A 14,864-nucleotide genomic window follows, 5' to 3' on the forward strand; every position below is an offset into this window, starting at 1 on the left:
CTTCATTATTCCACACCTCTCTGCTTTCTACAGACTTTGCTTTAAAAACACCCTTAAATTCTTAGAAGCATTGTGCACAAAAGCAGCCTGCTTTGGATAGTCCAAAATCTCCTGCAGTCTAAGATGTTCTCCATTTTCTAATAAATTATAAATAAATATAAACGACCCTTTCACCATTTAGAGAGAATTCAAGCATGTATTAACACACTGACTTTTCATGTAGCCTCAGATGTGGTACTGAAGGCATTGCAGAACATGCTGCCATGGAGGTCCTGTCTTTAGCCTCCTGCTCAATAGACTTCACTTAACAGAGTTGCACCTATGAGACTAGTGGTTGATGTGAGTCTCGATTTCCAATACCCAAATCATCCCAGCACTACAGCCCATCTGCCCATAGCAGTGGGGGACATTCTTCATGGTGAGAAGATCCCCTGGCTGGTGGATGGTTCCTCTCTCATGACCTGTTTCCATCTCCCCGATAGATGCTCTCCTGCCCAGAGGCTTTCCTCCTACCTAGCAGTGCTGGTTGGATGGCTCCACCATGTCCCTGCAAGCTGTGCCTACATATCTCCTGGTCTCCCTAAGCTGCACCACAGCTCAGCCACCTGTGTCTCAAGTGACAGCTTGCCAAGGACCAGGAATCCCCTGCACTACCTGGATGCAGAAACCATCAGTTAATTAAATAGGTGATTGTACCCAAAACATAGCAGGCAAACAACAGACCCCTGACCTACATCTGCTTCCCTCTTGTCTTACTTCCAGAGGTTTTTGACTATTTTCTTGTCTTCTATTTATCTGATTTTTTTCAGGATTTTTCTAAAGATTTGGATATAAAGAACCCCAGAGCTGAACTGCCCAATAACTGCTGCTTTTTCACTCAATTCCAACTGAAATTCTGTTGCCATTATTAATGCCAGAACTTTGGGTGACCTTACAGATGTTATGGACAAAGTTAGAACAGAGTTTCTTTGCTAACTAGAGGTGATAAAAAGCCTCTTCAAAGTAATTTTCTTTACAGACTGACAGCACATATGCCTTGCTTCAGTCACCTATAGGAAATGACCTCAGTCAGATTGGTGGCAGGGATGTGACGATATGAAGTAATGTTATATATTTACTTAATCTTTGAATATAGAGGGTGAATATGACTGGAAAAAAGGAATGACTCCTTAATGTGACTTCAACACTCGAGAGGTGAAGGTTTTCTTTTAGGTGAGTGTCAACAGGGAACATAAGTTATTTTATTGGATATCTCTGCGCCCTTGCTTTCCCTTTTTTTAGTTAGAACAGCAATATCTGCTTTTTTATGGTTGAGTTTGCTGCAGGTCAAAGAAAGGTCTTAGATTTCTGCCCTCTTCCCATCAGTATCAGGAAATCATTATTTCTACTCTGTGTCCTGGCCCAAACCCATACAATAGTACCTTCTTGTCAATGAATTTGAGGTTGGCCTTAGGTTAGCCTCTCTGAGCTTCCTCAGGAAGAGAGAGTTGTTACTAACTAGTCATTAATTAGACAGGAATATCAAGAATAGGATGCTTTAGTGTCAATGATACAGAAAAAGAAAAAAGAAGGTTTTGTCTGCCAATAGGCTGTTGCAGCCCTGAATGGCACCAATTGTTTATGAGTGCCTTTTTCCATGAGAAAAGGGCTGACCCTTCTTTCAGTTTTCACTGATCCCTCTCCTTTCCACTGACAGAGGTCCAGAATAGAGTCTGCTATAAACTTGACATGAATGAACAGAGAACCAGGGCACATGTTTTCAACTTTACTTGGCTAAGACTTTACAGTTTAGTCTGTAATAATGTGAGTACCTTAACTCTAATTTGCAAGAGAGGCATACGTGATCTATATTACATTATCAACCAATGTATTTATAGCACAAGATCAGCCTTCCTTGTCCTGAGTTTCTACCTTGCACAGAGTTGATAATTACAGATTTTCTTAACCACTGATAGAAACCTGCAAGCTTTTCATTATCTATCTTGCAAAGAACTTCATTACTGTGCAATTCGTGATATGAAGGGTTCCTTAAACAGTCCTCCCCAACCATTTTAACAGTTTGACTCTTAAAACTGAAGTAAGTGAGACTAATGTTCAGGAGCTAAAGAGGCTCAATGCTACAAAGGAACCAGAGTATGTCCTCAGTTTGGCAGAGATGTCAGACCGGTAGTTAAGCATGAGCTACCCTCTAGACTCACTACACAAAGAGGCACAGCAAACACCTCTCTAGTTCATCACACTCTCTAATAAAATTTAGAATCTAATTTCTTTGAGAACATTAAAAACCTGTAAAGGCATTTCTTTGCAGCCTTCTTTCACCGATAATGGTATCTAAGCTCTTTTTGAGAATCATTCATCCATCAGAGTGCATATCTTTCAGATGTAACATCTCACCTCAAAGCTAAAGGGCTTGGAGCATCTTAAAAACTGAAGTATATGAAGGATGGAATACTTAGAGCATAAAAAGGGATATTAAATGCAAAGGGCTAAAGCCATAGTGGTGTTTATGTGCTGACAGACAACCATGGTGCGGCCAGAGCAACTAGAGCCAGGTAGTCCTTCAGATCAACCCCTAGTTGATTTCCCAGTGTCTCAAATTTCCCAGTGTCTGCCTCGCAATGGGGAAAGCTCAGCTTACCAGATCACTGAATTGCCTTCAAGGACACTGGCTACACCACATGCCCTGGTGATGCTCCGAGTCACAGGACATAGCAATGACAACCCCTCCCTAAGCATCACTAGGTAGTCCTCATGATGGATACAGTCCTGAGGGACCCGAGGTGCTTACTTGTTTACGTGGCAACTGGGAGCTTTGCTCCGGTGGCTAGGAAGCCTGAACAACAGTGTCTAACATCTTTTTTGGATTTAATTAAGGCTGCTACCCCTCGCTTATTAGCATTTAGCCGGAGCTGGAGTTTAACCATGATTAGAATCAGCATAATTACCATATGCCAGAGATCCATTTAATAAGCTATATATCTCCACTATTTGTATCTCAAAAATAAACTGGAAATAGTAAGCAATTTCTCTCCAATACCCCTTTGAAAATTAGACTATTAAAAAGAGCATACAGTTTAATATATAGTATTTACTACTTCAGGTTTATCTTGCAGCACTGTAGTTTACAGCTAGCTACTGACTGGTAACCTAATTTTGTAGATGTGTAAAATGTTGCAATAAACAGATTACTATGTATTTCAAACATTAATTGCCTCCCAAGATCTAGGAATATCTCAGTGAGCTCACCAACAGGTTTTATTGGCAGTATAAAATTTACTGTGTTGACATACCCTTTAAAATGCCAAATACATCAGTGCTAGCAAAATGCTGGGGTGAGATTACAGAGAATGAGTCAAAAATTTTATACGAAATTCTTCCCACCCCATGCCCCCCATGTCTTTTACACAGCAACCCAAATTAAGCCACAGGAGAAGTGACAACACTTGTAAAGAAAAGTAATCACTCTTTACCAGAAGCATTCACAGTGAATTGCTAATGAAGCAGCATATTTATGCTGAAGAAGTCTAAGACACAACAAAAAGGCCTCATTATATCAGGTGTTTGAAATATTTCACCATGGCAAGCCAATGCAATGCAAGATCTTTACATTTGTAAGACAAAATGAACCACTTAAAGACACTATTGTGAAAGTCCTGATTTACATTAAATGGAATTTATTGCTATATTATTAAACTGACAACTTCTGTAAAACTTGCCCCTGAGAAAGGCATGCTGGCATCCTGCAGTTTTACCTAACTATTAATAGGAACTTCCAGTAGGCAAAATGAAAGTAAATAACTGAGAAGACAGTTCATGAAGAGAACAGACATTTGAATGAAAGACTCTCTGTCAGCCTAAAAGAGGATGTGAGAGAGAAACAAAAATAACTATATCGTTACAAACATGCAACCTGTATCTTTAATAAATGCACTCCCTTAAAAATGAGGATCATCAAGAAAGGCAAATGTCTTCCAGGTCAGTAATCTATAAATTTTATCTATGTTTTATCTTTTTGATCAAATAAAATTTGATCAGTTTTTATGCACCTCTCTCATTCTGATGAGGACACACTGTATTCTATTTGGTGGAAGAAATGGTCAAACTAAAAATGTCCCTGCCTGATGGACTAGATTGCCTTTGGTCCTTTGAGGCTGCTTCAACAGTGAGTTATTTTAAACCATTGTGGAGTGCTTTGCAGGCTCCCTCTGGAAGAGGAGGCACCACAGCTCCCACAATGTCCACCTGCAGGGAAGCAAAAGTGGCCTTTCCCAGGGGAAAAATGGGCACAGGAATGTGCCCATAGTTCAAGTATGAATAAACAGATATTATTTACGTGTGTCCACAAACAAAATGCCAAAAAATAGCAGTATTTTAATTTTCAAAGTAACATTTTTTAAAAAATTGTTTAAAATGTGCAATTTGCTTAAAATAATAACAACCAACTCAAAATAACTCAATCTTCTTGAAAAGAATAAGCAGACTCTTAAGAAATGCAGCTTTTCCTCCCTTCATATCAGAATTGACTCAAAAGAGGTTTGCTATTGCTGTATTTTGTGAGAAATTCAGCATTAAACGCATGATCAGTGTTATCACCATGAAGGCGTCTGACTTCAGTCAGACCCAGTGCTCATCTGAAATTAGGAACAACAGTCAAAGCAACCCCTCACCCCCACTGTCACAGTACTCCTGGCTAGCACTTCCCACCAGCAGAGCTTTCTCCCTTTTATATATGATATTTTCTATGCAGTTTTCACTGATACAGCTACCAAATCATCTGTATCACTCATGTCATACGCTGGGTAAAGCCCAGTTCCACTTCTCTTAATAAGCCGTCATGAAAACATGCATCTATACGTACCCACACCTACTGGCCTGAACTGAGTTTCCAAAATATTTGCATGATTGACATTCAAGAGCCCTAAACAAAATTAGTGGCAGTCATTCAAGCAGAAAGTTATTATCAGGTGGCACTAAACAAATACAGGCTCAAAGCAGAATAGAAGGTTTTTTTAATAATGGATGTATGAGTAATTTAACTAATCGCTACAGTCAGTCTAGCAGAGCACATTTTTCTTGTACATAAGCAAACAGAAACCTGGAAAGTTATAAGCACTGTGCTGGCAAATTAATCTTAGAATACAAATGTCACTGTGGAAAATTCCTAAATCCTTTCATTTTCTATTTAAATTATAGGACCGTTTCATTTGTTTTAAAGGTTTAATCTGGACCTGCATCCCAAGAGCTTGAACACTGACAGAAGAGGTGGGAAGGAAAACAGCATCCAGCATCCAGCCCCATAGCAGGCTTGATATGGCCTCTTCACATCCCTGCACGAGTTTTTGGAACAACCAGAGGGACCAGCTACCAGGCTTTCACACAGAGCCTATTCACCGCCAGCAGACATTGCTCAGTGATGGATACCTTCACAGAGCAGATGTGACCACTCGAATGTCCCGAGGCCAGATGCCTAAGTGGATCCAGCTGCGAGGAGCTGTAAGCATAGGTTAAATACAGGGTGCGGCCTTCCCCTGGCAATGGCTTCACTTTGGCTTGTAAATGGATGGGTTTAGTCAGGAGCCAAAACCTGAGCAGGAGCCCTTCTCCTGCAGATGCTGTCAGGGATCCTGCCCACTCTCAGAGAGGAGTGGCCTGGTTGGGGAATCCAGCACCCAATTTTGCCTCCTTCAGCTTTGGTTTAGGCCAGATGCTGATCTTAGTTCCTGTGGTATCGCCATTAAACTCGTTAGAAAGACCAAGATAGCTGAATCTTGAGCCACACCAGAGCAATGCCTGTGGCTACAAGTGGCAGAGTCACACCCTGGTTAATTAATTCTTGCAGGTTTCTAATGAGCAGAGATGGTTTGTATTCACAGACAGTATTTGCTGCTGTTTTATAATATATGCAGTAATTATGCAGCTGATGGAGCCTTATGTAGCTGCTACTTCTTTCCTATACATAAATTAACAGCAGGATTTGTGTAATGACGGGATAATGAACGTCTGGGTCATCGGTATTCATCTGTAGAAGGCTTTGAGAGGCTGGGTCAAAGACAGAAATGTTATTTGGCTAATGCAGATAGAGACCATTGTTAAAGGATTCATAATCTTATTCCACTCAAGACCCAAATTAACCCTCTCCATGGCTGATAAAACAACTTGGGGGGGGGGGGGGGCTTGTTTTGTTTTGTTTTAATTTTTTTTTTTTTGGTGCTTGAAGGAAGAACCTTTCTTATAAGACCTGCTCTGTGCTGGATTTGCCCCACTGAGCTGCATTTTGCCATGGCAGGAGGGGCAGGCTGCCTCTAGCAGCCCTGCATTTGCATCCCAGCACACAGGAGCAGCCAGGGAGCTCGGACAAGGGCCTTCAGGAGCCCCGACTCCCTTCTCTTCTCACTTTTGTATCTTCTGTTCCCCATTTGTGCTCACTTTCCACAGCTGCAGGGCTGCTCCAGGGCTCTGAATTTCCCCAGTGCTGCAGGACAGTTTTCTTGAGTGCAGCAGAGGCTGTGTCTCGGTTAGCAGTGTTTGTGTTAGGTCATGTTAAAATTTCTTGGTGCCTTACTACTTAATCTGTTGGTTTTGGCACAGCACATCCTTGTGCTGAGAGAACGTCTCATTCCTTCTCTCCCTCCAGAGCACCCTCGGTGCCCTGACACCCTTTCGGACCCAGGCGATGAGTGAGCCCCACAGCAAGGCAGAGGAACTGGCCAGCCCCGCATGCCTCCTCCTGCAATGCACAAGAGTAAAATATGTTAATGCAAATGTGCAAGGAGCAGCGCTGTGGCTGAGCAACCAGATTCCAGGGAATACTTTGGGGAGGAGAAAAATCCTGGTTGAAATGCAATCTGCAGACAGCCACACTGCTGAGCAGGGCAGCCGGGCAGTGCCAGCTGCCTCCTGGTAGGTGAGCCTAGGGAAAACCGAGCAGTCTTGACCACAATCAGCACCGTCCAAGCAGGTCCTCAGCTCCACAGAGACAAAATTCCAGCTTTTTTACTCCTGTTCTTGCAGGTGGCAGAAACCCTCCTCTCTCCCCAGATGCTTCCTCTCATACTCAGCCCTGCACTCAACTCCCGTTCCCCTCGCCCTGCTCTTCTTCCACTACAGCTGTGCTTTGCCAGGAGGTGACTCCGAGAAGCAGACATGGATCTTCCTCCTCATCAGTGCATCCAGACCAGGCTCTTGGACCCCTCATTCCCCCCCCACCACCACACGGCACTCGTGCGACCAGTGGCAATGGTAATTACCGACTTGCACAAGGTCGTGGACCCCAGTTACTGTGAGACAGCTGGCTGGTAGTGCAGGGAACAGCAATGCACATGGCTGCATTAGACAGGGCTCTGAGCTTCTCCTCTCTTTTTTCTAATCGATGAGTGGAGAACTAAAAGTGACACTTGATGGTGTCTAGCTTGTTATGTGTGAATGAAACCATTCCTTGCTGTGCTCATCTTCAGCTCCCACAAAAACAATAAAAGGTCCTCCTGTGCCTTATTATCCACACAGCCTCCGTCTGCCTCCAAATTCTTTCTAGCTAAATGGACCATGGCTGCTTTGCTGCAGAGGGGAGGGACCAGGGATGGAGCCCCTGAAGGAGTTAAGGGAGAGCCATGCATGGATGATGGCAATCTAAAAAAGATACTGCAAAACACCAGAGCAGAGGATTGTCACTGGTTTACACATGAGCCTGAGGAGCTTAAGTTCCTTTTATCCATTGTGGTTTCCAGCGATATCACTTAAAATAAACATTTGCTTGACAGAGATCTTTTCCTGATGCATCCGATTTAAAAAGCACTTTGAGATCCCATGAGGGATGCTGTGTAACTGGGCTTAGGAACTGTTTGAACAGTCCTTTTCCATGGTGCTGCCTGTGAGTGTGATGGTGATAACCTGAACTGACTCTTACAACCGGAGTGCCTCGGGGTGAGTCTTCATTCAATAGCCTCAGTCCTGGGATCCATTCCCCTTTGATCTGTCCCATCCCTGGGATTTATAGTGTGTAACAGCGCCAGTTCCTCTTATACCACTGTCTGTGACTCACATCTTTCTTTTGTTCTTAACTGATAAATTTTCAGTCATTTACACCTTCCTGTAAAGTATCCTTCCTTCCCGTGCAATGATGCAGCACTCTGTTCATCACCTACAACACCAAGCACCCATGACTGCAGGCTTCCTCACATTTCCAGTCCCGCCTCAACTTTTCCGGCATAAGCTTTGCTGATCACATCCTCCAACTTCTCTCCTCTTGTTCCCTCTATTTCACAGCATTGAGGTTAAGCCTCTCATGCTTGGATCCTTGAGGAGCTCCCCAGCTTTCTTCACCACGTCTGTTCACTCTTACCTCTTTGTGTTAACACTTAGTGCTTAACACTCTACACCAGCTCCAATGCTGCAACAATGGAGCCATGCTAAAGTTATCTGTGGTTTGCAATCTCTTCTCCAAACCTGCAAGATTGCTCACTGATAAAAAACAGGAGGAGAACCAGTCTCTGCAGCTGGTACATCCTAAAGCAAAATGAATATTTCATCTCTTTCATTCCCTATCTCATTCTTCTTGGAGCCAGACTGGGATGCCCCTGTGGAAGTCTGCAGCATTTTCCATCATAAAAGTCACTGGAAAGGCTTAGGGAGTAAGGTCTACCCACTGTAAGCAGAGCAGATCTAGCTCTGAAACTGTAGGGTCTTTGAGCTAGGCTTTGTGGCTTATGTGCCTGAGAGGAACAATGTGTGTGAACGCTATTCTCCAGCTCACAAACAAAGCGAGTAATAATAACAAAGATAATCACTGTATTAGCAGCGGAGTTAGAATGGAATTAATAATTGTTAATATCAATGCTACAGCTAGTCATAAATTTATATAGTTCACTCAGTTTTATAAAAGTCTTGGAGTCGTGATCTCAGCAAATGCACAAGTACAAAATACTTACCCAGAACTGTTGACAGCATTTGAATGTGACACAGTATCTCCTGGCTCTATAACTCCGGTGACTCAGTGGAGAGGATTTGGACTTCCTTGTCATTATTAGCTTAATGAGAATACCTTAGTGAATTTTTCTCTCTCCAACCTAGTTTATAGAGGTATGTTTGGCAATGGTCAAAATCTCTGGAAAACAGCTTGTTGCAACTGAGATGGGGGTAGGGAAGAAGCCCTCTAATGACTGCGTGTTGCTCAAGAAATTGTTTTCTGTGATACAGAGAACTACTGGGGCAAGAAATAAGGAAACAGGGTTTGAAAATAGCAGGAAAGAATATTTAAAGTGTAACACTTAAAGCTGCAAAATACTTGTGTCCGTCTCTGCACAGTAATCTACATCTAAAAATTTCTCTGTGGAAGATGCATTATAAGTTTAATGAAAGCAGTGAATTTTAGGGACAGTTACAGCCTCACTGAACCAACATTTCTCATACCTTGATAATGGATTCAGGACGTAAATAGAGAGGGTATCCCATCCCACCCCATTCCTTCATCACCGCTTCCCTCCATCCTGCAATCAACATACACAGAGAAGTTTGCAAAAAAGCATACATCACATTATGATTTCCAAAAGACGCCAGCGTGGATTAAGTCTCTGGAGAGAGATTCTCTAATAGCTTTGGAAGCTTTAAAAGCTTCGTATTTTCTGTTATATTTACTATTACTTGAAGCAATTCATCAGAATGAGATGGTTTGCTCCAGTTGGTGTCTCTTTGCCAAGCCAGAAATCATCTTTCCAGCCTTAAAAGGTCAGGTATTGATCAGTGATACACAAGCTCCAACGACAGTAACTAACTCGCAGCCTGTAGTCCTGATCCCATTGTATGACCGGCACGTACAGACCCCCATACAGTCCCCGTGAGCTCAGTAAGACCCCATGAGCCCATGTGGGCTTCCTCATGCAGATCAGATTAAAAGCTCAGGGCCCATAAATAACCTCACTTAAATCAACCATAATATGCTATGCTATCTAGTATGAAGAGAGCAGAAGAGATAATGGTTTATAGTCTTCACTTTATATACAAATTCAGTTGTACATCTGTCCAATAGCCTCTTAAAGTATTTCCAAAGGGCTTTGGTAAAATACGTTATTCTAACTGTTAATGATCAGAACATCACATTTGAAATGAGAAAAACATGGAGAAGTGCCTTAAAATACTCATTACAGTGGAAAATGTCTATTTCTGACATGCTTTTGTATCCAGGAAAACCCTCATACTTTCATTTGCCAAATAGCACATTCAGTGTCCATTCCATGATCACTGAGATCGAACGCTCCCTGAGCACAATTCCAATGACATGACATCCAAAGCCCCTGCTTACTATCAACTTAAAAATACATGAAGGTTTATAAACAAAGGAAGGTCTGATCTAACCGGTGCCTGTCACATGAAATAGCACAACTTCTGTTGATATACTCTCTTAGGGTACATTCATTGGGAACCAGCCTTTCCGTGCGATTAGCAGTATCGGCACACTCCCTGCAAACCAAACCACGAGCATAAAGGGGTTAGAAAGCATTTAAGCCTTTAAGCCCCTAGATCTCCCTCTGAAGGTGTCCTGCTCTGCTTTTCTAATTCATTAGAGAATAAATCTGTGATAAGCAAAGTAAATTAGATTCAGTGACATTCTGCTAATTGAGTCATCTTCCTCTGCCTGGCTTGGCTGGGTTTTTAATTACCAGCTAATCTCATCAATATGGTGGATGACTGGCAGTGTGCAGATCACTGTCGTACAAACGCAGCAAAATAGAAATAGAAGTTCATGGCTCATTGGGTGACCCAGGTCTCTTTTGTCATACACAGGAATAAATTGGGCAGATCTGCCGGTCATCTAGTGACCTCAAATTATGGAGAACAAGGAGGATAATGCAAGGTAAATAAACAAATAAAACCAGCAGAGCTGCTGGGAAGATCTGCGGCAGTTTCAGGGACGATGGAGCAGGAGGGAAAAGGGCTCTGTAAATCTGTCCTGCATCCTGATGAAGCCATACTGTGGTGAGGGACTGGGAATGGCATGAATTGTGAAAGGGATAGTTTTATCATTCAGATCATATTCATTTTGCCCTACTGTAGTGAGCAATACTGCGGATTCTCCCAGACGTTGTGGCACTGAGGAGCTCTGCTCTTTGCAAGGCAGAGACCTCCCAGGATTTACAAAAGGAAAGCCCCTACCTGGCACATATGTCCAGGAATGCACTTCTGGATAGAGTAACAGTAAATCAAGACAAAATTCTCCCCTATAAATCTCTCATATAGTTACACTTATAGCTTAACTACAATGGTTATTATTTCCAAACTCAAACGGATGCTCCTAGCTTGACAGAGGCATGACTTGCCGTCCTGCAGCCCTGGGTACTCCTGTTCCAGTTAAACTCAGTTAGAGGAGCAGATTTTCAGCATCACTGAAAACATGATCTGGACTTTTTTTTTTTTTTGTGTAGTTTCACAGCAGAACTGAACCTGCTGTCAGATTTACACAGGTGGATCCCAGTGTGCGGAGGCCACTGGCTGGCCCAGGGATCCCAGCCCATTCACTGAGAACTTGAAGCAGGATCAAGATGTACATTTGTCTACATCTGTTTCTCTTTTACATTTATTTTTAGACTTAGCTCTATGACATAAGAGCCTAGGATACCTTGTTACCTCAAATAAGAGATTTAAGATTTAATTAAGAGATTTCTAAAGTACATTTACAAACTTTCAATCAAACACTTGATTCATAAAGCAAAGAACAATATTTCTCTCATGCTATAATTCTTCTCAAGCCTCACACCTGCACTGTTGACATCAATGGAGTTTTATATCAACTTTAGAAGGGACAAGTCCTGATTTTTCATTTTTCCAAGGTATCTTTGAAGCAGACGAAGCCTGAAGCTTAAAATTCTTACCTATTTTTATCTAGCAATAGTAGATTTGTTAGGTTAATGGCCAAAAGCAGCCCTTCCTGAGCAGAAGTTCAGTCCTTTTTGTCTTCTAATGTAACTGTTAGTGGCTCAGTCTCTGGAAATAACTAAATAAATGGCTGTCCTGCATAAATATGTTCTAACTGTATAAAGTATTTACAAATCATCCATGTCATCTAGGAGCCTGTTCACTTATAATGTGCTGTTTCAGTGAACAGCACTAACAGTAAGTGCTGAACAAGTCACAAAAAATGAACATGGAAGGGGTGTGAGCACCACTGCAGTAAAGTCATTAAACCTTGCAATCAATGTCTCTAATTCAATCCCAGGAAAAAAAAAAGAAAGTTTTTTTATTTTCTTTTTTTTAGCATTCACTTAAATATCTTTCAAAACACAGTCCTTAGAGAGCCTATTAGGCACATACATGCTTTCACAGGTGCAGAGAAAGTAATATCACTGTAAGAAATAAAATTATTCCCTGCTTTTCCCACCAGAAAAGGCAGCGGACCTGGTGCAGCCCTACACAGAGGGGAAACATAGGAGGGAAACTGCAACAGCAAGGGTCCTGTCTGCAAATGCCATACTCCCCCCAGCTGATGTTTTACAGTCCAGAGTGCAAGAATGAGGAATATTCCGTTCCGAAAGGCCCTGCATGTGCCCCATGTGAGGCGTGAGGATTAACCTTGCCAGCAATGTCTGATGTTAGCTGCAGGGGCTGCCCAGGCTCTTGCTTGGTGCCTTGCTCAGGGGTGCGATGGCAGGGACAGAGGCACTGAAAAAGGTGATCCATGTGCAACAGCTCTTGGGAGGGGAAGGAAAAGGCAGAGCACCTTCAGCCTTCAGCACAGCAGGAATGACTTTGTGCTCTACCCCATTATGCTGAAACTCTGCAATGCAAAGCTTTGTGCTTGGATTGTGTCCATCAGAGAGGGCTCGGTCTGTAAGTGCTCATTCAGCAAAATGGGTCTTTATATTCTGTCTGTAAACATCTGCTAAAGCATTCCCAACATCCAGCCAGCCGTTTTCTCAGCTAACTTAAAAACCACCTGAGCGCCTGCATACGTACCTCTGAATTCCCCCCACTTCTCTTTAGGGCAGAGCTTAAAAGTAACTATTTATATAGTTATATAGTCATATATATTTTTCTTAAAGTACCTAGCCAAGGTCTGCAGACAGAGATGGATTCCCAGCAGCAAAAGAATCACTGGTTGCATCTACTCTGCCTGAGATGGACTGATGATTATCATCCTTCGATGGGAAACCCAGCAGACATGGCGACTTCTCACAAGCTGGCAACAATGCAGGGGGAACAAAAAACAAATAAATCAATGGCTCATGTTTATTCTACCTGTCCCCCAAAAAACAACCAACCAAACAAAAAAATCCCAAACCCACGTGAATGCTTGCGGGACAGCCAAGTCCCAGAGCCAATATTCAGAGTAGGAGGGCTGGGGCTGGTTCTCATGACATGAGGCCATTGACTTCATCAGAAAATGACTGTTCCAGGAAAACTGAAGATGAGAAATCACATTTGGCCACTCCTAGGCACTTGAACAACTCACCATAAGGGTATTCAGCTACTTTCTCAATGTGTTTTACTTCCTACAGAGGGAAGAAGGAAGTGTTACAGCCACCTTCTGGCACGCGTGTGCCGTTTTCTTCTCCTGTTCTCCTGTGAAAGCAACTTGACCTCAGCTGCTTGCTGCAATAAATCTTCTCCCATTTTCTCCTTCCCTCATTCTTTTCTGTGTAAAGTTATTTGTACATTAGACTTAAATACATAATACCCATTTTTCTAGGAGCCCTGACACGTTGTTAAATGACCATGAATCTATTTTAGTTGCACCTTAATTTATTAACTCTCCTGCCTGCCTCCAGTGTCGGTGCCTCTATTGTAGGATCATAGGAGGTTTGGGCTGATTATTCTCCTAACTCTATTTCATATGCAGAGCCATTATTTCACTTTGCTTCATGCTATTATAATAAAGCAAAAAGCTCTCATTTTTTCATTTTCGGTTCACACTGGGAGACTACATACCTTATTAGTTTCTTCTAAGTCCTTATATTCTGTTTGTTGTGTAGTGCAGTCAGAGAATACAGGTATATTCTGCCTCCAAGAGCTGCTTTGCAGAACTTAGGGATGGAGATAAACCTATTTTTATCAGGTGAACTAGCGATTCTTAGCTCCTGATAGCTCTTTTGCCTATCACTGCCAGCATGCTGCCCGCATACTGCACGTAACTGCCAATCTGCACGTTGAGACACTCCTATCCGCCACTGGGATATCAGTATCAATTTCCAGCTGCTACTTAACCTCCAAAGCACTTTTAATCCCATAGGGCATTTTGGTTTCTCTTGGTCAACAAGCCAAAGAGGTGAAAGCACCAGCACTGCTGGTCATCCCCAGCCCATCAACCAGGACTGGCCCCATGCAGTCCCAAAGCCGGTCCCACCCCATCATCTGAGTTTTTCCCACAATAAAAGGGCAGCTGCACTTCCTCCAAAGGAAATATTCCTGACACCCTTTTGAGAGCTCCATTTGCACATTGCTTTTCTTTGCCTCGAACGCACAGTGTCACTCAAGCTGCTCTTAAAAGTCTTTGACTCACACCACAGTTTGCATCTCCAGTGCAGATCTACAGAGTTTAATAAATGGTCTACAGTGACCGTGGGAGGCTGATTAGTACTTGGTGGCCCCTGAGCAGCCCCATGACACCCAGAGGTGGGTCATCTCAGCTATGCCAGGATCAGAGCACAAGCAAACACACGCACAGTGCTGCTCCCTGGGCTGGCTGCATAGCAGCGTCCCTCCTGCATGCTGGAGCAGCTATTGATTTTTCCAGCTGTTCTCGGGGGAACTCACAAGAAGAAAATGATTTTCTTTTAAGTTCAAGTGCAGGAGTCTGCCTTGCTAAAGGGCTTATCTTTGCATATAAGTTTTAGCAATTCAGCTTGAGTTGTATAATTAAAGTCATGCAACCCCCTATA

The sequence above is a fragment of the Nipponia nippon genome, unplaced genomic scaffold (genome assembly GCF_047370975.1).
Source record: "Nipponia nippon isolate SJK-2023a ecotype South Korea unplaced genomic scaffold, ASM4737097v1 scaffold_5, whole genome shotgun sequence".
In the NCBI taxonomy this organism is placed as follows: domain Eukaryota; kingdom Metazoa; phylum Chordata; class Aves; order Pelecaniformes; family Threskiornithidae; genus Nipponia; species Nipponia nippon.